The sequence below is a fragment of the Pan paniscus genome, chromosome 22 (genome assembly GCF_029289425.2).
Source record: "Pan paniscus chromosome 22, NHGRI_mPanPan1-v2.0_pri, whole genome shotgun sequence".
NCBI lineage: Eukaryota > Metazoa > Chordata > Mammalia > Primates > Hominidae > Pan > Pan paniscus.
Genome location: NC_073271.2, coordinates 29044679 through 29066721, shown reverse-complemented (window position 1 = coordinate 29066721; position 22043 = coordinate 29044679). Strand labels below are relative to the sequence as shown.

General features: G+C 44.9%; 1 protein-coding gene across 3 annotated transcripts in view; it reads right to left on the bottom strand.

Moving 5' to 3' along the window:
• Positions 1-322: 322 nt before the first annotated feature.
• The window catches only part of LOC103787027 (putative uncharacterized protein C21orf62-AS1), a 183374-nt gene continuing 161653 nt past the window's right edge, over positions 323-22043 (bottom strand). For all 3 annotated transcript variants that reach the window (XR_010111084.1, XR_010111083.1, XR_010111085.1), the window contains one exon: positions 323-397. The gene's annotated coding sequence lies outside the window, so the exon portion shown is untranslated. The remainder of the gene's footprint in view (positions 398-22043) is intronic.

Genomic DNA, 22043 nt, shown 5'->3' with positions numbered 1-22043 from the left:
CTCACATAATTGTGGTCCAAAAATTTGACAAATTCCTTTATTGGAGTCCACATTTGCATATCACCATACCAATGAGCAGTAGTAGTATCAATGTTTTTCCTCTTTCAATTGAAACGAATTTGTTTGAATTTTTACTTGTAATGTGATCAATATTTCAGTGATTTAGCTGTCAGGTTCATGTTGTTCTCACAGAAATGTAAAAAGCTTAAAAGTTTCTTTTCCATAACTCGAAATGCAAGGTTATTCTAATTTTTTCCACATTCCTACAATCTTCTCATCCCGTGTGACGACTGTGGAACAGATCAAATTGAGAGCTGCAAAATGTCCTATATCCACTAACATGTTTCTTTTTTCTTTTTACACTCCAGGTTCTATTTTTCTCAGCCTATTCCGGGATCTGGACACATGAGAGAACAGAACATATGACATCAATTAAAACATCACTCGATTTTCACACCAGTTTTTATACAAGTTGATGTCTTTTGATAACCCTTTAGGATGAAAAGTGCTGACCTGTGTCCCGTCTTCGGACTTTATGTCAAAATGTAGTGGCTGGGTGCGTTGGCTCACCCTTGTAATCCCAGCACTTTGGGAGGCCAAGGTGGTTGGATCATGAGGTCAGGAGTTCCAGACCAGCCTGGCCAAGATAGTGAAACCCCGTCTCTGCTAAAAATACAAAAATTAGCCGGGTGCAGTGGCGGGTGCCTGTAATCCCAGCTACCCGGGAGGCTGAGGCAGGAGAATTGCTTCAACCCAGGAGGCAGAGGTTGCAGTGAGCCGAGATTGCGCCACTGCACTCCAGCCTGGGCAACAGAACAAGACTCCATCTCCCAAAAAAAAAAAAAAAAAAAAAAAAAAAAAAGTTAGTTAACTGGAGCCATTTCCCTCCCTGGCTGTTTTATTAATATAATCCCTGGGTAACAGATCATTGTTGGTAAATCTCTGCCTTAGGTTGTTACCATTCTTGTACAAGTTGGACTGAACCTAGCAAGGCTGCTATCTCTGCATCCCGATTTAGTCATTTGTTGCCACACAGTTTCTAGTGTTTTCTTTCCTCTCCTGTCCCTTGCAAGTGGCACAATGAGGCATAAAATTTTTCCTTTAGCCTAGATAATCTGGCATAATTTTCCTCAGTGCTTTCCCTTTTCCACAATGGGAGTCAGGTTTCCATTTGAAACAGTTTACTTCTACATAATAAGCCTTCTCTCTCTTTCTGACTCTCTTATTCTCTTTTTTTCAATCCCAGAAAATTTCATTGCAGTTTGGAATCTCAATAAACAGGCTGCTGTTGCCATAAACAATCAGGGGAAAAAAAAGTGGTGTTGGCAGAAAATTTAGATCATAATTTGTCTGACAGGACAAAACAGACATGCCCTCTGCTTTGTCTTTGTGTATATTTGGGGTTATTACCAGTGTTCTGGCTTCTAAAGCATCTTTCTGTGTTAAATACGGGGCTGGACCGTGGAAAATCAAAAAACAAACTGGCATTTGGAAGGGCAATAACTTTCCTCGAAGAAAGGAGACAGCTACCGTTGGCCTATTATTTCAGACTTACTTCTGGTTCTCCACATCTTCCAAGGTAACAAATGAAGATGGTCACCCACCTTCAGTCTCGCAGCAGCAAGAAAGCAACAGAAGCCTTCTCTCCAGGAATTAGTATAGGAAACCTGTTTGCTTTTAAAGTTCCGAGTCCTCCCATAGAGATGAAAGGGGAATTAAAGTGAGTTACCCCTGAGGAATCACCAAAGGAAAAATGGGTTGCTTTATCTGGGCTCTTCAGAACTCTTTAAGACTTGAAGATCTGGATTGAAATCCGTATAATACGTTCATTCACTAAGTCAAGATTAATAGCGTTGGTGTTGTGTCCTCCGGGGAGGGCCTCCAGAAGGCATTTGGAAATAAAGGTTGTCTTACTTTGAAATGCTTCCTCCACAGCACAGAAAAATTGATTTTTCCCCCAGTAAATATTCTTTTGGCATCTGATTTAAAGTCACTAAATGCTTTCCTCGCTAAAGATACCTTTCTCTGTCATCTCTTTCCGTCTCAAATATTGCCGGCTCTCACTGCTTTCTCCCTTCCCTGGCATAACTCTGGTTACAAATAGCCACTAGTGAGTGATATTTTGCTCTCACTTCTTAGCCATCCTATATTTCAAGGTTATCCCATTCTTTAACGGTGCCCTTAAGGGTTTTGATAGCAATCCTTGAAATTGCTGTATTTAGGACCAGAAATCCTCTAAGCTTGCTTTTCTTCTCAAACATGTTTTAAAATAAAAGTGGAGGGAAATCATTCTGAATTAAAATAGATTTCATATTAAGTTAGTAGCAAAAATGTGGTTTTATTTGCTTTCTGCTTTTTGCCCTGGAAAATGGGATACAGTAAAAATAAAACAGAACCCAAAGCACGATTAAATGAAGCAGGTGGCTCTCTGCAGGTAGTAAAGCAAAGAAGCAACTTGCGTTGGAAAGTTACATTCTGAAATGTACATGACTGTTGGGCAAGCTATGAAGCCTGCTGCATACTTTCAGAAGGACCCCTTCTGCAGGAACCTTCCAGATACAGTTTCAGAACTTTTTTTCCTTTCACAATCTTTCATTCTTTCTTTGCATCTGGTTATGGTTCATTTTTAGTGGTTACTTTTTGCACGTTGGGAAGATTTTACTTTTCAAAGGCCTAAAACTGATGGCAATGCCTGTTGGCTCATTCCAAACCACCCAGACTGCGACCAGGGTTTCAGTCTGGGTTGTGCATGGGGCGATAAATCCTGGCGAAGCAGCCCTAATCCTCTACAAACCCCTGCTGCAAATTCTGTCCCTGCCATTGTGTTTTCTAACCAACTTGGGGGAATACCATATTGATCCTAAAAATGGGCAGCTTCTTAGCTTGCAAGTGGCTCCCTTTAAGAAGCACAGAGAACACGGCCTCAGGAAGCAGGGATTGCATCTCAGGGCAAAAGAAAGAGATGAGGTAAGACCCCGCAGAGGAATGCTGCCTGATGTGTGTGCTGGTTATTGTGAGTTGGTTCAGTGTTTCTGTCAGCTGTTTTACTGGTGTCTGATTAATCCCGCTGGTCACCAGGGGTAAGCCAGGGTTTCATCTGATCTAAGAACAAAACTTTTCCTCTTTTGGACAGAAGGTGGTCTGTCCAGGTCAGGGTATGGGTCACTGGAAGGGCAGCCTTCGGAAGCCTGCGTTTCACAGCAACCACTTGTTACAATTAGTTAAAAAAAAAAAAAAAAAAAAAAAAAAAAGCCAACATGCGGTGAATTGACACTTTTGTGGGTCCCTGAGTCTGGACGGTGCAATTGTTCTGGAAAACAATGTCAGGATCTTCATTTGAAAGTGGAGAGGGTACAATGGTATTTCAAGTAGCAAAATCCCCACGCTCTAAGCCATGTGGGGATTTCATTTCCTTCAGTGTCTAGAACCCTATTCCCCTTCTCTGTACCAAATCCAAGTGTATTAAATGAAAATGCACAAATGAAGAAGGGTTAAGTTGAGCAAGACGGCATCTGTGCATGCTGTCCTAGCCTGCTCCTCAACCGGGCTGACAAATCATTTGCAGAATTGAAATTAGGAGAAGGTCCCTTGACTCTTGGGACAGAGTGCCCTTGGACTCTGGCAGAGTCTAGACAGTAACCCCCCTCTGCCCGCCCCACCCAATGTCAATTCTGTTCTGCTTCCTTTGCAGTAGAGGCCCCAGTTTATACCTGGGCACAGGTCCACGTGGAATAACAACACTGCATTTTGCAGTATTGCTTCCAGCTAAGTGTGTCCTTGAGACTAAGTCCTAGCCAAAGGCTGAAGGTAGAAGTGGTATACAACTTCCAGAAAGCATACTGTAAGGGAAGGGACATTCCCTTCTTTGCTCTCCTTTCTTCCTGCTGACTGGAATGCAGACCTGATGGCTGGACCTCTGGTGCTATAAGAAGCTGTGCTAAGGAGGTAGAGCAGCCCCTCAGGACCTATGGAGCAGAGCCATCCCACCAACCCTGGGCACATGAGACAGAAATAAACTTGGGTCATTTTCAAGCCACTTTTATTTGAGGCCTTGCTTTCAGACAGATGAACCTAATTCTAACAAAGGCAGATGCTAAAGAGATTCTCACTTAATCCTGCCTAGTCCGGATGAAAGTTCTAAAATATTTGTTTCTAGAGACTCCACTGGAAAAGCCAAGTGAGAAGATGTCACCAGTCCCAGGTGACAAGCTGGCCTGGCCCTGCCCCAGAGGAGGGTGGTGACAAGGATCAGTAAGCTCTTGTGAGCAAAGCTGCCTCTGCAGGAAGCCAAACCACCCAGTCATGCTGTCCTTTCATGCTAATTGCTGTTTGATGCAAAGCCACTCAAACAAGTCTAGGGACATTTATCAGATAGACAAGGAAAACTAATTCTCCACTAATTTTTTTTTATTTTCAACTGATTTTTGTAGCTTTGTGTGGACTCTTCACCTGGTTAAACAGGCCCCAGAGATAGAGAAGGAGAGATATTTCAGCTGCATTGGGACAAAAATAAATAAATAATAACAAAGGCTAGAGGATCTCAAAACTAAATGCCAAATGGGGAATTATTTGAGCTTAAATAATTTTATTTTGCAAAATGAAAATTTAGGAGTTTTGCTTTCAATTTTATGTTTTCTAATACAATTAAAGCAAGGCCTGGACTGGTGTAGAGAATGTGTAGAAAACACTGAATAAATGGGAGCTTCAAGTCTCTGTAAGTCCTAGCTGTTAATGTCCAGCAGAGGTGGCAGGGAGCACACTGATGCCACCCCCTGTGAGGTCATCCAGATGCTACCCAAAAGGAGTTCTGATCCAGACCCCAAGAGAGGATTCTTGGATCTCACGCAAGAAAGAATTCAGGGTGAATCCATAGAATAAAGTGAAAGCAAGTTTATTAAGAAAGTAAAGGAATAAAGAATGCCTCCTCCACAGACAGAGCAGCTCCAAGGGCTGCTGGTTGCCCATTTTTATGGTTATTTCTTGATGATATGATGAACAAGAGGTGGATTATTCATGCCTTCCCTTTTTAGACCATAAGGGTAACTTCCTAACATTTCCATGGCATTTGCAAACTGCCATGGCACTGGTGGGAGTGTAGCAGTGAGGACGACTAGAGGTCACTTTTGTCACCATCTTGGTTTTGGTGGGTTTGGGTCAGCTTCTTTATTACAACCTGTTTTATCAGCAAGGTCTTTATGACCTGTATCTTATGCCAACCTCTTATCTCATCCTGTGACTTAGAATGCGTTAAACATCTAGGAATGCAGCCCAGTAGGTCTCAGCCTCATTTTACCCAGCTCCCATTCAAGATGGGGTTGCTCTGGTTCACATATCTCTGAAACAGACATTAACAAATGGTGTTGGGACGAAGGATATCCACATGCAAAAGAATGAAATTGGACCCCCTCCATCATACCATACACAAAATTTAATTCAAAAAGGACTAGAGTGCTAAATATAAGAGCCAAGACTATAAAAGTCTTAAAAATCCTTAACCTTGGATTAGGCAATGATTTCTTAGACATGACACCAAAGGAACAGACCAAGGACAAAATAGATAAAGTGGACTACCTCAACTTAGATTTTTGTGCTGCACCATCAAGAAAGTGAAAAGATGACCCACAGAATAGGAGAGAATGTTGGCAAATCATGTAGGTGAGAAAGAACTGGTATCCAGAATATATAAAGAACTCTTACAACTCAATAAGAAAAAGACAAATAAGTCAATTAGAAATGGATAAAGCCTTTGAGTAGACATTGTCCAAAGAAGATAAACACATAGCCAATAAATACATGAAAAGATGTTCAATATTATTAGCCCTTAGGGAAATGCAAATCAAAATTACAATGAGTTACCACCTCACACTTGCCAGGATGGGCTAGAATCAAAACCACAGATAATTACAAGTGTTGATGAGGATGAGGAGAAATAGAAACCCTCGTAGTCTCCTGGTGGAAATGTAAAATGGGGCAGCTGCTTCAGAAAACAGTTTGGCAGCTCCTCAAAAGCTTAAAAATAAAGGTTCCTTAAGACCCAGTAATCACATTCCTCAGTATATATCCAAGAAGAATGAAAACATATGTCCAAACTAAAACTAGTACATGGATGTTCATAGCAGTATTATTCATAATAGCTAAAAAATGGAAGAAACCCAAATGTCCATCACCTAATAAATGGAGAAATAAAAGGGGTATATCCATACAACGAAATATTATTCAGCCATGAAAAGGAATGTAGAACTGATACATGCTATGACATAGATAAGCCTTGAACACATTATGCTACGTGTAAGAAGTCAGTCACAAAACACCACATATTACGTGATTCCATTGATATGAGATGTCCAGAACAGGCAAATCTATGGAGACAGAAAATAGATTAGTGGTTGCCAGGTGCTGGTGGGAAGGGGAAATGGGTAGTGATTGCTAATGGGTATGCAGTTTTTGCGGGGGTGATGAAAATATTCTCAACTTGGATTGTGGTGATAGGTGCCCAACTCTATGAATATACTAACCCCATTGAATTGCATATTTTAAATGAGTAGATTTTATGGCATGCAAATTATGTCTCAACAAAGATTTTTTAAAAAGGGAAACAGAATTGACCCAGCAGCCAAAATGAAATCAGCCCCAAAGCAAAGAACCTCTACCCATGATCTGGGGTTTTCAACCCTGCTCTCAAAGCCTCTTATTAACTGCCTGGTCTCCAGGGTCTTGTCTCAGCCTGCCTGGCTCAGTCTCTGGTTGATGCCCAAGGCTTCCTGCCTTGATTGGGCTTCTCTGGACTCTAATCTGTTTCCTGCCCAGACTCACACACTCCACCAGCCCCTTTCTGCTTACCTAGCTCCTGCTCCCACTGTGTCCTGACCAATACCTGTCTCACTGTACATATTCCTGGTGTAACCACACTGCATCCACACTGTCACAGTTGTCATTTATTGAGCACAACTATGTGCCAGCTGATGCCCCAAGAGCTTAACATGTTGTAACTTATTTAATTCTCAAAACAACTCTCCCTTTTGTTTGGAGACAGGATCTTGCTCTGTTGCCCAGGCTGGAGTGCAGTGGCATGATCATGGCTCACCTTAACCTTGAACTCTTGGGCTCAAGCCATCCTCCCACCTCAGCCTCCTGAGTACCTGGGACTAAGGTGTGTGCCACCACACCTAGCTAGAACAACTCACTTTGATACAAGTTCTATTATTGTCTCAATTTTACAGATATAGAAAATGAGGTCAATGAGATCACCAAGTTCACACAGTCAGTGAATGGAGCAGGAGGATTTGAATCTTACTCGAGGGATGACTCACAACCATGGGCCACATGGCCTCCCCTGCGATTTGTTGATGATAGCTGATGGAGGCCAAGATCATGGCTTCCAGATTTTCTCTTTGGAGCCAAGTCACACTTACGTGGAAGGACTGGGCTTCTTCACTCCTTCTCCTTTGAGATCTCCTTGGACCCCTTTTTCTCATTTTTTTGCACTCTTCTTCTTGAGATTCGTTTTGCTTCCCATACCTACAGCCAGCACCTGTGGCTTCCCTTGGTCTACTGGAGCCCCACTTTACTCAAAGATGTGGAGCTGGAAGTGCCTGGGAATTTGTATTCCCCCAAGGTGGGCCTGATCCTCTAACTGATGGCATGCGAGTAAGAAAAGTCCAGCTTCCTTGCTTCTACTGGGCATAACTCTGGGGTGTAATTTACACTCCACTGTCCCCTGCAGGATCAGGTGACAGTTGCCTTGGAGCGATTTTGCCTGAGATCATACATTTGCTCGGTTTCCTCCCTCTCCGTGTCCTGCTTCTTCACTCACTCACCTCTTTTCCCTGGGAGCTTATCTTTCATAAATTACTTGCACATGAACTTTGTCTCTGGGGCTCCTGGGAAACCCAGCCTAGGATAGAACCTACGTAAAGTACTGAGCATGGCCTAGAGCACGTAGTATGTGCTCATTAAATGGCCACTGTTCTTGGCTTTGCTGTTCTAATAATCATAGCTTATGAAGGATGCTTTTCTTTTCTCCACTAATTCTTGAGTTATGACAAAGAGGTGGGGGAAGCAGAAAACTTGAGATCAGGGGTCAGTCTTGGATTCCAACCCTGTTTGCTTCTCTTAAGAGCTATTCAGCTCTTACACCAGATAGCTGATGCTCCCATCATACAATAACTTTCACATCTGGCCTTGAAGGTACCAGCTGATATATTTTAAAAATTTAAGAAATTTTGAGAGAAGTTAGAGGATTTAGGCCTCCAAGCAGCTAGCTTCTAATGCTTTCCCAGTCTTGCCTCCTAAAAATAAAAATCAAATATTTATTGAGAGTAAAATGTCCAAGTATTAAAAAACCTCTTATAACCACATATCAAATGATGGTCCTTGTCATACAGCAAGGCCTTTCCTAAGTGCTTTAGAGATGTTGATTAATGCAAACTTCTCAACAACTCTGTGAAGCAAGTGCTATCATCACTCCCATTTTTATGGGTCAGGGAACCAGAACAGAGAGGTTCAGTCACGTGCCCAAGTTCACCCAGGCTGGTTGTGAACTTGAGCAGTGTGGCTCCGAAGTCCATGTTCTAAACCATGAGACTATTCCACCTTCCTGTAATAGAACAGGGTGGTCTCAGGAGTAGGCAATGGAAGCAGTCAAAGTCCATATCCCTTGAGCGCCTGCTATGTGCAGAGAGGTCCAGTTGCCTGAAAGAACTACCATTAGCATGCACATGTGCACACACACACAGACACATACACACACACTCACACTAACCTCCCCCCAGAGCCAGAGCCTGACATTACCACTGTCTGGTTAAGTCTCCAGGTCTCAGGTAAGGCTACCATGACTAGGTAAACCCACCCATAACCATGAATAGCTCTTGGTATTCATAACCCCAGGTATTCATGGTATTCATAACCCCAGGCATACTCATTTTGTTGCATTGCCCAGCAATTCTCCAATAAAACTATGATCTAATCTTTTCTGATAGTTTCTACTCTGTGGAAGTCAGAAAGTGTGCTGGGAGTATCTGTGTTTTGTAGCACCTCAGAGGTTTCCTCCACAGAGGAGCTCAGAAAGCCTTTGGTGGATGCGTGAATGAGGGAGAAGGGAGAGGTCCATTCAATGGTTTTCCAACTGTGTTCTGAGGAATCCTGGGGTTCCATGGAGGTCCTGCAGGTGTACCAGGAGATCAAGAGAAAGGCCACGCAAAGGGTATGCCAGAGGTATCCTTCTCCCCATCCTGTCCTGCCTCCAGGCCCCTTGCCCACCCTCTTCTCACTTCAACCAGAGAAGCTCTGCCTCAATGTTTTTCATATCTTTATATGTCTGCCACTCAAACAATATTTGAAAACCCCTTTTGGAAGGAAGGTTAGATGACCACAGTCTCCATGTTCTCACTGCTTAGCCTGCAATGAATGTGCTGATGCGGCCTGTGACATTCTGACCTGCCACCACCCTTGAGACCCCTGTCTTGCTCCCTGATGATGTGGGTTTTTTGTTGTGTTGTGTTGTGTTGTAAGACAGGGTCTTGCTGTGTTGCCCAGGCTGGAGTGCAGTGGTGCAACCACAGCTCACTGCAGCCTCAACCTCCTGGGCTCAAGTGATCCTCCTACATTGGCCCCCGAGTAGGTGAGATTACAGGCATGCACCACCATTCCTGGCTAATTTTTGTATTTTTTGTCAAGACAGGGTCTGGCCATGTTGCCCTGGGTGGTCTTGAACTCCTGAACTCAAGCAATCTCACCATCCTGGCCTCCCAAAGTGCTGGGATTACAGGCATGAGCCATGGTGCCCGGCCTCCTGATGATGTTTGACACATGAGTCACGGCCCCTCCTGGGGGCTCTGACTCTGCTAAAGTCTTCTAAACTCTCCTAAACAGATGCTGAGCCAGCTTGAGATTGACCAGGGGTGAAGGTGTCTGTTTTTCAGTCATCCAGATATAGTAGCCTGTCATTGAGTCCTTTCCCTGCATTCCTGCACATCAGCCTTGCTTTTAGGGGCGGGAAAGCTCAGGCCAGTCAGTCTTAGTGTGTCTTGGTGACTCTGGTGAAACCTTGGTGCCAGGTACCTAGGGAGCATTCTCTATGTTCCTTATTACTGGAACCCTGGGGGTCTCTGAGTGTGGTTCCCTGGCCAGCAGCGTCAGTATCGCCTGGGATCTTGTTAAACATGCAAATTCTGAGGCCCACCCCAGACCCGCTGAATCTGACTTGGGAACTCTGGAGCAGGACCCTGCAGTCTGTGTGTTAATGAGCCCTCCAGGTGACTCTACGGCTCATTGGAGGTTAAGAGCCTCCGCTGCAGATCATTAGAGTCAGCAGTGTTCATTCAGTTTTCTGTGTATCCTCCTGTGAGTCCGTAACCAAGTGGTAATCAAGCTCTGTGTCTTGGAGCTGGAAAGGGTTTGGGAAGAGCCCATTAGGATCATATATATTTGCATATTATGATTGGAGGAACCTGTTCAGACCACACAAAGGTATATGAAAACCAGAACCCATGTGTTCCCCATTCCAGAAAAACCCTCAGCACCTTTTTGTATCTAGGTCTTCCAAGAAATAAAACATCAGGACCAGGTGCTGTGGCTCACACTTGTAATCCCAGCACTTTGGGAGGCCAAGGCAGGTGGATCACTTGAGCCCAGGAGTTTGAGACCAGCCTGGGCAACATAGTGAAACCCCATTTCTACAAAAAATACAAAAATTAGCTGGGCATGGTGGCATGCTGTGTAGTCCCAGCTACTAGGGAGGCTGAGGTGGGAGAATCACTTGAGCCTGGAAGGTCAAGGCTGCAGTGAGCCATGATCACACCACTGCACTCCAGCCTGAGCAACAGAGCAAGACCCTATCTTAAAAGAAAAGAAAAGAAAACACTGGGCAGGATTCTGCCCCCAAAGTCAGGAATCCTGGAATGTTGAAAAGCCATATGATGTCCTAGTGTCCAAAGCCATCCAAGAGGACAAGATCAGAGCGAGTGGGCTTTGGGAAATGCCCCACTTTCCAGGGAACACTAGGAAGCTCTAATCACCTGACACTTGGAAATGCTCACTTCGTCCTTTTTAAAGTAAGTTGTTTATTTTCACTGGTAGCTAGTGATACTGAATATTCTATCAAGCTTTTCGAGTACTATGGACTCCAGAAATGCTAAGGAAGGAATACTTACTGGAGAAGTTTGCTCTACGGTGTTCTCAGAACACTGAAATGCCTCACCCTATTAAGTCCTGTGAGTTCTCAGTTTCTGTGAGGTGCTTCGCTCTTAAAATTATGCCATGTCTTTAATTCTCTGTGGCTATTTTTTTCTGTATTGTTTTTGTTTTTTTGAGACGAAGTCTCACTCTGTCATCCAGGCTGAAGTGCAGTGGTGTGATCTTGGCTCACTGCAGCCTCCACTTCCGAGGTTCAAGTGCTTCTCATCTCTCAGTCACCCAAGTAGCTGAGACTACAGGCGTGTGCCACCATGCCTGGCTAATTTTTGCATTTTTAGTAGAGCCAGGGTTTCAGCATGTTGGCCAGACTGCTCTCGAATGCCTGGCCTCAACTGATCCACACACCTCAGCCTCCCTAGTAGCTGGGACTACAGAGCATGCCACCATGCCCAGCTAATTTTTGTATTTTTTGTAGAAACGGGGTTTCACTATGTTGCCCAGGCTGGTCTCAAACTCCTGGGCTCAAGTGATCCACCTGCCTTGGCCTCCCAAAGTGCTGGGATTACAAGTGTGAGCCACAGCACCTGGTCCTGATGTTTTATTTCTTGGAAGACCTAGATACAAAAAGGTGCTGAGGGTTTTTCTGGAAAAACCCTGGGATTACAGGTGTGAGCCACCTGGGATTACAGGTGTGCGCCACTATGCCTGGCCTATCTTTTCTAAACACAAAGCAAGGCTTCACAGATGCTTATTTTTGGTTATTACTTTTCTGTGTCTGTTTGCAAATTCTTTGACATATTTTCTCATGGATGTGCGCTACATCTTTCCAAAAGCATGCAGTCCTTTCCCCACTGCACGCCGTTCTGTGAAAACACACTACCGTGTGTGTACGAGATGGAGGGAAGTCATTTCAGAAAGGCATTCAACTCCAAACTTTGAATCACATTATTTAAATGCACCAAACAAAGAACAAATGCATTTCTCAATTATAGAACCCATCTGTGAGGTGCTTTCAAAACACGCAGTTGTGCAGCCAGACATTTGATCAAATTCTTAAATCATCTTGAAACAGTAGTTGCCCCCCTGCCCCTCTCCACATTTGCTTGTGCAATATGATAGCATTGTATGTTTCACTTTTTAAGTTAAATATGTTTTCCATTTACTCCAACCAGCAACAAAGTGATTCCAAACCACTGAGGGTGGCAATAAGCAGTGATAACAGCCTCTCGGAAAGAATTGTCACCAATCAACTTGAACCTTCCAGTGCCCAGGCTGGAATCAGTTTTCTCTGGCTGAAAACAACTACCCCTTCCTCCGGGGAGGTGTAGGCTGGATGCATCATTAGCACCACGTGGAGGAAGTCCTGTCCTCAAAACTCCATAGCTGTAATGTCAAGAAACCAGGAGAGACTTTAGAAGCCATTTGTTATGGGTTGAATTGTGTTCCTGCAAAAGACGTTGAAGTCCCAACCCTCAGTACCTGTGAATGTGACCTTATTTGGAAACAGGGTCTTAAGATGAGGTCATCAGGGTTGGCACAAATCCAATATGGCTGCTGTCCTTATGAAAAGGGGAAATTTGAACAGACAGACACATACACAGGGAGAACGCCACGTGAAGATAAAGGTAGAGATTGGGATGTTGCATCTATAAGTGAAGAAATGGCAAAGATTGCCAGCAAACCACCAGAAGTTGGGAGACACGAATGAAAGAGATTCTACCACAGCGACTTCAGATGGAACCAATTGCGCAGACACCTTGATCTTGGATTTCCAGCCTCTAGAACCAAGACAATATATTTTTGTTGCTGAAGCCACCCAGTTTGCAGTGCTTCATTGCAACAGCCCTAGGAAATTACCATGCAGTCCACCTAAGTCTACAGATGAGCATCTGAGTCCCATTAATTAGGTAGTCACGGCAAAACAGACTTCTTAGAGCCTGATTTGGGGTCCAACAAACTTTCCATTATTGTGTCGCTAAACTCACTACCAAAGGCAATAATCATAGGCCTTGCCTTAAGAGATCACTTAGCATCCCTCTCCAGGGCTTGTTTTCAAATCAAAATCTCCCTCTCAAGCACCAAGGGGCTGAGAATACAAAGACACCCAAGATTCAGCCCTTTCGGCGAGCAGGTCTCCCCGTGGCAAAGGTTTATTTAGCTCCAGTGTCAGGAAGTTTTGCTGAGGCTCTTTGAGTAGAAGAATGGCAGAGGAACCAAAGTTGGTTAATGAGGGGCTGAGATGAAAGAGAAACAGTTGAATCTGTCTTCTTTCTTCTCACCCTCCGGACCAGGGTGGTGTGAAGACAAATACAAGAATACCTTGATAGTCACCAGTCGCCTCCTCCTCTCTTGAGCGCCCTCTGGTGTTCTCAAGTAAGACAGCAGTAGCTCATTAAGGTTGGAAAGGTGCCTGAGCAAAGGCGCAATTCCTTTATTTAGAAAGCTGGAGGAATTCTTTCGGGTAACTCATTTTCAGAGTTTAATATCCTTCAACTTTCCAAGGACAACAGAGGTAGCAATTCTGAGCTCAAATTTTGGTTTGCTTCCTCACTGTTTTCGGCATTCTTTCTGACCTTAAATTTCACTACCGCGTGTCTTTTACGATGACTTTTTCCTGTTCCACTGACCTTGCCCATACCTCACATACACCGGTTCTGAGAAAAAGGAAAAAGACTCTGACCCCACTTCCCTGGGCACACAGGCAGAGTCGGGCTAGTCTCTAAAGCAGAGTTTCTCAACCTTGGCACCACTGACATTTGGGACCTGACCACTCTCTGTTGTGGGGGCTGTCCCGTGCTTTGCAGAATGCTTAACAGCATCCCTGGCATCCACCCAACAGAGGCCAGCAGCACCCCCCTCACCTTGTCACAGCTAAAGATATTTCAGATATGGTCAAATGTACCCTTATGTTCCCTAGGAGGTAAAATCACGCCATCGATTGACCTAATGTGCTCTCTCTCAGTATACATAATTTTTTTTTTTTTTTTTTTTTTTTGGAGACGAAGTCTCACTCTGTCACCCAGGCTGGAGTGCAGTGGTGTGATCTCAGCTCACTGCAACTTCTGCCTCCCAGGTTCAAGCAATTCTTCTGCCTCAGCCTCCTGAGTAGCTGGGATTACAGGCAGGTGCCACCAAGCCCAGCTAATTTTTTTGTATTTTTAGTAGAGACGGGGTTTCACCATGTTGGTCAGGCTGATCTCGAACTCCTGACCTCGTGATCCGCCCACCTCAGTCTCACAAAGTGCTGGGATTACAGGCATGAGCCACTGCGCCTGGCCAGTATACATACTTTAAAAGCACGTTCCCCTCAATGAAAATGAAACTACCACTCAAAGTTCTTTTTGATTTTTGGATGTCATTTACAATTGTGTGTGTGTGTGTGTGCATGTGAGAGACAGGGTCTTACTCTATCGCCCAGGCTAAAGTGCAGTGGCACAATCTCGGCTCACTGCAACCTCTGCCTCCTGGGCTCAAGTCTCAGCCTCCCGAGTAGCTGGGACCATAGGTGCATGCCACCACACCCAACTAACTTTTGTAGTTTTAGTACAGAAGGTGTTTCACCATGTTGCCCAGGCTGGTCTCAAACTCCTGAGCTTAAGCAATCCACCAGCCTTGGTCTCCCAAAGTGCTGGGATTACAGGCATGAGCCACCATGCCCGGCCATCAGAAGTACTTTTATGAGCTAGCCTCTGAAGTCAATACCATTATTCCTTAAATATCCTATTGGTTACACAAGTCAGCTCTGTGTATATGGGAGGGGACTATACAGGATATGAATGCCAGGAAGTGAGAATTACTAGGGGCCATCTTGGAGGCTGGCTATCACACTGCTGAGATAAGGAGGGTGCAAGTGTTTGCCACTAGGGAGTGTAGACAACAAAGTGGCAGTGGTAGGAGTGGATGCAGGTGACTACCAAAGGCTGTGCTGTGGAGTGGATGCTCCTTGCCCAGCTGGGAAGAGCCTTCCTCCATTTTGAATTGCGATTTGCGACCAAGTCCTGTTTATCTCTCTCCAGAATCCAGGAGCATAGCTGTCACTTTGTGTCTTTGACAGAAGCAACTAAACATTGCAGAGGAGACACAGTGTGTCTATCTTCTATCTGGTTACCAGAAAATCATCCATAAAAATAAGCTATTCCCTGCTCATCAAATCTCCCAGGTGTATGCACACAAGAAAATGTCCCACAGGGCTCCTTCTCATGCACATTTGCTTGTAAGATTTATGCCAGATTTCTCACCAACCAAACCTGCCCCGTCTGCCCCCAGAGGAACAGAAAGCAAAGGATGTTTCCGTTCATTTCTTCTTGTTTCCTTCTTGAATGTTTATGAGATCAGGCCAAAGTCCCCCATGTATCCCAACTCCTAGAAATTATCCCAAATCAACACCAAATGCTGCATAAGTCCTGAGCATCAGCTTCTAGATTTAAGGGTAAGCCCTGATACTACCTGCCATGGGTTGAATTGTATCCCACCAAAAGATATGTTCAAGTCCTAATTTCCAGGACCTCAGACAAATGTGACCTTATTTGGAAATAGAGCCACTGCAGATGTAATTCGGGTGAGGTCATGCTGGAGTAGGGTGGGCCCTAATCCAGCATGTCTGGTGCCTCTATAAGAAGACAGCCATGAGAAGACAGAGACACAAGGAGAAAGCCGTGTGAAGATGGAGGCAGAGATTGAAGTGATGCAGCCACAGGTCACAGCAGGTCCAAGGCCACCAGAAACTGGGAGAGAGAAGAAGGCATCCTCCATAGAGACCTCAAGGGAAGCAGGCCCTCAAAGAAAGCAGGAGAGATAAGAAAGCCTCCTCCCATAGAGGCCTCAAAGAAAGCACCTTGATTTCAGACTTCTAGCCTCCAGAGTTTTCAGATAATAAATTTTTGTGTTTTAGGCCACACAATTTGTAGCATGGCATCTACAGTTTCCACAACTGTGCATTCAACCAGCCACAGGTCGAATATATTTGAAAGAATATAAAAAATAACAATACAACCATAAAAAATAATACAAATTAAAATACAGTATAACAACTATTTGCATAGCAGTTACATTGCGTTAGGTATTATAAGTAATCTAGAGATAATTTAAAATATATGGGAGGATGTGCACAGGTTATATGCAAATACTATGCCATTTTATATCAGGGACTTGAGCATCCTCTGATTCTGGTGTCCTGTGAGGGTCCTGAAACCAATCCTTCACAGAAACCAAGAGATGGCTGTATGGTACGTTGTTATGGCAGCCCCAGACAATGAATACACTATTGTTATGGTGAAATTAACTTCTCTCCATTGTAAGCATTTTTAATGAAATGAAGTAGACTTTCCTATGATTTTTTTTTCGCTTTTGCTGCTGATGCTCCTGATTCCTACAAATCACTACCATTATTACTTAATACTACAACATAGCATTTATCAAGCAGAGAAATAAAATTATTTTGACCCCAAACTGGGTTTTCACCCAATCACCTGATAACGCAATATAACTGCTTAGGAGAAACATTGCAAAGTCGACACAGATAAAAACAATTACGTGATGTTTTGAGGAACTGCAGCAAGTGTGGAAAGCAAAGTGTATTAGTCCGTTCTCATGCTGCTATGAAGAAATACCTGAGACCGGGTAATTTATAAAGGAAAGATGTTTAATTGACTCACAGTTCCACGGGGCTGAGGAGGCCTCAGGAAATTTACAATCATGGCGGAAGGGGAAGCAAACACATCCTTCTTCACACGGCAGCAGCAAGGAGAAGTGCCGAGCAAGGGGGGAAACGCCCCTTATAAAACCATCAGATCTCGGGAGAACTCACTACCGCGAGAACAGCATGAGGGTTACAGCCCCCATGAGTCAATTACCTCCCACCTGGTCCATCCCATGACAGATGGGGATTATGAGAACTACAATTTAAGATGAGATAGGGTGGGGACACAGCCAAACCATATCAGGAGGCTTTTCAAAGGAAACCTGGCTATCAATCATTTAGGGAGGGTCTCCACCTGCCAACTGAGAGTTGCAGAAGCAGAGCCCTGGGGAGAGGAGCTGGCAGGTAAATGCATGGATGTGAGTCACACAGGAGGCCTCATTTCCAGCCCCAACAATTGTTTGTGACCTGGGCAAATGGCTTAGCCTTTTGCACCTACGTCTGTTAATCTGTGAAATGATGATAATTCCTGCCGCGTGGACAACACAAGCAGGGGTTTAGCACCATGCCTGGCACACAGTAAGCTCCCAGTAAGTGGCCGCCACCGCACTTTCCTGATGCCACCATTATTCACAACCATCATCTTCAGTGATCACAGAAGATAGTCCCAGTGACGCAGAGAAGACAGAGAGGCCATGTGTTCACCAAGCTCAAGGAAGCAGCTGGTGAAGGGTCACAAATGCGGCTTCGAATGGTGGAAATGGACTCTGTCACTAACTGGTTCTTCCCCTTATGTGACTTTGATTGAGTCCTCTAGCCTCTCTAGAGGTGAAATATGGAGGGAAATGAATCAAACATTGAAATACTCAGCCTATAGGGTGATTTTGAAAATTTAATAGGAAAATATATGAAAGAGCATTCTGGAACATAGTAAAGGCTCTGCAAATAACATTTGAATATAAATAGTGATTTTGTTCACAACCGTAAAGGTAGCATTAAACATATATATATATATATGTTTGACACATATCTTGGAGGTTTCACCACAGATTGGAATAATGTGTTCTGTTAATTGGGCCAGTGGTATCATAATAAATTAGCATTAGATTAACTGAAAATATAAAAACAGATTAGCAGAGGTTGCAGTGAACCAAGATTGCGGCACTGCATTCCAGCCTGGGCGACACAGCGAGACTCCATCTCAAAAAAAAAAAAAAAGAAAGAAAGTACTTCTGACTTCTGCCTTGCTCCCTCTTGGATCACCATCTAAGAGGGAAGCCAGCTGCCATGTTGTGAGGCCATTCAAGCAGGCTGTGAACAGCCCATGAGGGAGGAATTGAGGTTTCCCACCAACAATTAGCACCAACTTGCCAGGTGTGTGAGTGTGCCTCCTTGGAAGCAGACCCTGCAGCCCCAGTCTAGCTTTCAGAAGACTACAGCCCCAGGTGACACATGACAGGAACCTCAAGAGGGACCCTGAGCCAGAACCACCCAGCTAAGCTTCTCCTGAATCCGTGACCCATGGAACTGGGAGATAAAATAAGGTTTGTTGTTGTTGTTGTTTTGAGACAGAGTCTCACTCTGTCACCAGGCTGGAGTGCAGTGGCCAATCTCTGCTCACTGCAACCTCCGCTTTCTGGGTTTAAACGACTCTCCTGCCTCAGCCTCCTGAGTAGCTGGGATTACAAGGATGTGCCATCACGTTTGACTAATTTTTGTATTTTTAGTAGAAACGGGGTTTCACTATGTTGGCCAGGATAGTCTCGATCTCCCGACCTTGTGATCCACCCGCCTCGGCCTCCCAAAGTGCTGGGATTACAGGTGTGAGCCACTGCGCCCAGCTGGTTTGTTGTTGTTTTAAGCCCATAAGTTTTAGGGTGTTTAATTACACAGCAATGGATAACTAATATGGTGAGGTCTAAACCTATAAGGCAGGTAGGACAGAGTTCCCAATGAAGAAATATCCCTTGTAGCTATAATCGGAACCTGATATTGCCCTTTCTAATCTAAAAGACTTCAGCAGAGCAGAATTCCTTCACCCTGACACTGTGGGGTTTATTTTGTCAGTGCCCTAAGAAACAAGCCAGTTTTCTGAATTCTAAGCATGTAATCAGCCAACTGGGCTGAAGAAGCTGGGCCCTAAGCCGCTCTCACCTGGAGGGCTGGGGCCTATGACCTAATAATTATGCTAATACACCTGAAAACATACTGTGAGGGTTGTAGCAAACATGTCCTACATCCCCACTGAAGTTCTTCAACTGAGGACAGCATTAAACTGCAGCATGAGACCTTTTAAGGAAGGCCTCTCTGCTGCCTGGCTGGTTGGAGACATGGATCAGTTACTGGGGCTGTGGTGGAGCCATCTATGGAATGGGGGGCACCCGAAGCTGCAGGAAGCTTCTGTTAAAGATCAGCAGAGGTTGCCTTGGGTTCTTGATGTCCCCCTGCATACTACAGGTCATGCCAGTTACCTAGGGGACAGAAATACTGAGGAGCTGCCTGTGAATTTCTTTTAAATAAATGGTCCTTCCCATATGAAAATTATCCTCACTGGGAAACTATACCCTTTGAATGCTTTCTCTCCTAAATTGGTTCTCAAACTTGACTATGCATTAGACTCACCCAGAGAATCTACCGAAAATGCAGATTTCAGGAGTCCATTCCCAGCAGCTCTTAGCTAGGCCCAAAAAGATGGCTCTTGTTTTCTAGCTGCTCCCAAGATTTTAATTTGCAAACAGGTTTGAGAACCACTTGTCAGTCAATTTATGTGACAAATCCATTTCAAGTCCCCAGTCAAACATCGTGCTGTGGAAGCCCCCAGACAGGCCTGCCCACATTACAACAGTACGGTGGGAGACATTGGTCTATCAGCCCCCTTACTAAAAGCATCATAAAGCCTAGGTGTTAACTCTTGCCCAGGGAGTGTTAGAATTCTGTCCCCCGGCTCCCTTCTTCAGGCAGTTAATGAGGGGGTTAAACATAAGAGTTTTGGAATCAGACAGATCAGACCTGGGCCCGTGATACTCAAGAGCTACACACCGGCCAGGCGCGGTGGCTCATTCCTATAATCCCAGCTCTTTGGGAGGCCGAGGCGGGCGGATCACCTGAGGTTGGGAGTTCTAGGCCAGCCTGACCAACATGGAGAAACCCCGTCTCTACTAAAAAAAAAAAAATACAAAATTAGCCAGGCAAGGTGGCACATGCCTGTTATCCCAGCTACTCGGGAGGCTGAGGCAGGGGAATCGCTTGAACCCGGGAGGCAGAGGTTGCGGTGAGCTGAGATTGCACAATTACACTCCAGCCTGGGCAACAAGAGCAAAACTCCATCTCAAAAAAAAAAAAAAAATGCTATATACCATTGGGTCAGTTACCTCACTTGGCTAAGCCTTGGTTTACCCATCTGTAAAATGGAGGTTGGATGATTTTGTTAAGGCTGTCATAACAAAATACCACGGACTGGGTGGCTTCAACAGCAGATTTTATTTTCTCACAATTCTGGAGGCTAGAAAACCTGAGACGAAGGTGTCAGCAGGGCTGGTTTCTTCCAAGGCCTCTAACCTTGGGTGTAGACAGCCACCTTCTTGCGCTGTCACATGGACTCCCTCTGTGTATGCGTGTGTCCTAATTTTTTTTCTCATAATGACACCAATCATATTGGATTAGGGTCCCCTCATATGACCTCATTTTAACTTAATTGCCTCTTTAAAAACCATATCTCCTGTTATGGTTACAATCCTAGGTAATGGGGAATTAGGGCTTCAACATATGAATTTTGGGAGTACAATTCAGCCCAGAACAGAGGTAATATGGTCATGATTAAATAAGATAAGGCGCCTGAAGCCGAGGCTGTTGGACGCTCTCAGAAGATGTAAACTCCTGTTTCCACGCCTACCAGTTTTGGTGGCACTATGTAAAAAAATCACCTTCGAGAAGTGGGTGGCACACAGGAAAACTGGCTTTGCTTTCAGGCAATAATCTCCTTAAAACAACTGGTCTGCCCCCACCCCTACCCCCGCGACTGGTGCAAATCAACCCTAAGCGCTGGAATCTGAGCAGCTGCAGCCACACAGGCCTGTTTCCTGAGGAGGCCTTTGCCGGAGGCTGCGTGGAATCCGAGCTTAACACTTGAGACTGGGCTTCTTTTCACAGGCGCTGAGGGCTCAAGCACTTTGTTGCGTCTAATCCTTTTTCAGAAGAAGGAGAAAGGCATTTTAATGCGGCCACAAAATCCTCAATTTGGGCTTGCAAAGGGCCCTGGTGGATTTTCACACTTGGCCTGGTCTCCCTGCAAGGTACCAAAAACAAGGCCAGCGACCCACACATGGGACTATCTGATGGTGCAAGGAACAGGGGACCATGGGCCCCTAGAGCCTGAGGATGCACTCCACATGGACTGGATTTTGGCTTCTTGGGTGTGGTCTGCTGTGAAAGTCCACTGCAAGATGATGTCCCCTCTCTGCACCACGAGGGAGCCCAGCACTCTCAAAACACATTGCTAAAGAGGCTGGGGCAAAGGAACTCATCTCTGAACATCCTTGTTACTCATTAGGGTGCTAAGGTGAAAGGAAGTGGGTTTTGTCTTTTTTTTTTTTTGAGACAGAGTCTCACTCTCGCTCAGGCTGGAGTGCAGTGGTGTGATCTCGGCTCACTGCAACCTCTACCTCCTGGGATCAGGCGATTCTCCTGCCTCAGCCTCTCAAGTAGCTGGGACTACAGGAACCCACCACCACGCCTGGCTAATTTTTGCATTTTTGGTAGAGATGGGGTTTCACCATGTTGGCCAGGCTGGTCTTGAACTCCTGACCTCAAGTGATCTGCCTGCCTTGGCCTCCCAAAGTGCTGGGATTACAGGCATGAGCCACCATGCCCGGCCAGGAAGTGGGTTTTTGGGAGCCCTCAAAGCAGGCAAATGTGAAGTGCCACAACCACAAACGCTGACCAAGCCCCTGGTGGCCTTGAGACCTTGGGGTGAATGTACAGTGCCCTCTTGTCCACAGCTGTGCTTTGGGGCCCACAGTCTGCTGTAAAAGGATGCTGGCTTATAAGAGATGAGGGTAGGCAGGGAGCAACCTGGATGTGAGTTTGGAGATCTGGGCAAGGAACTTTTCATCTCTGGGTCTCTGGTTCTTCACTTGGTTACATCAATTACCTACAATATTCTAGCTCTAATATTTATGATTACTGAATTGTATCCACATCTAGACTAACTAGACGTGATGCTTCTGGTTCAGCCCAGCTAGCAATCAAGCATTGGATCAGAAAGGTGACATCT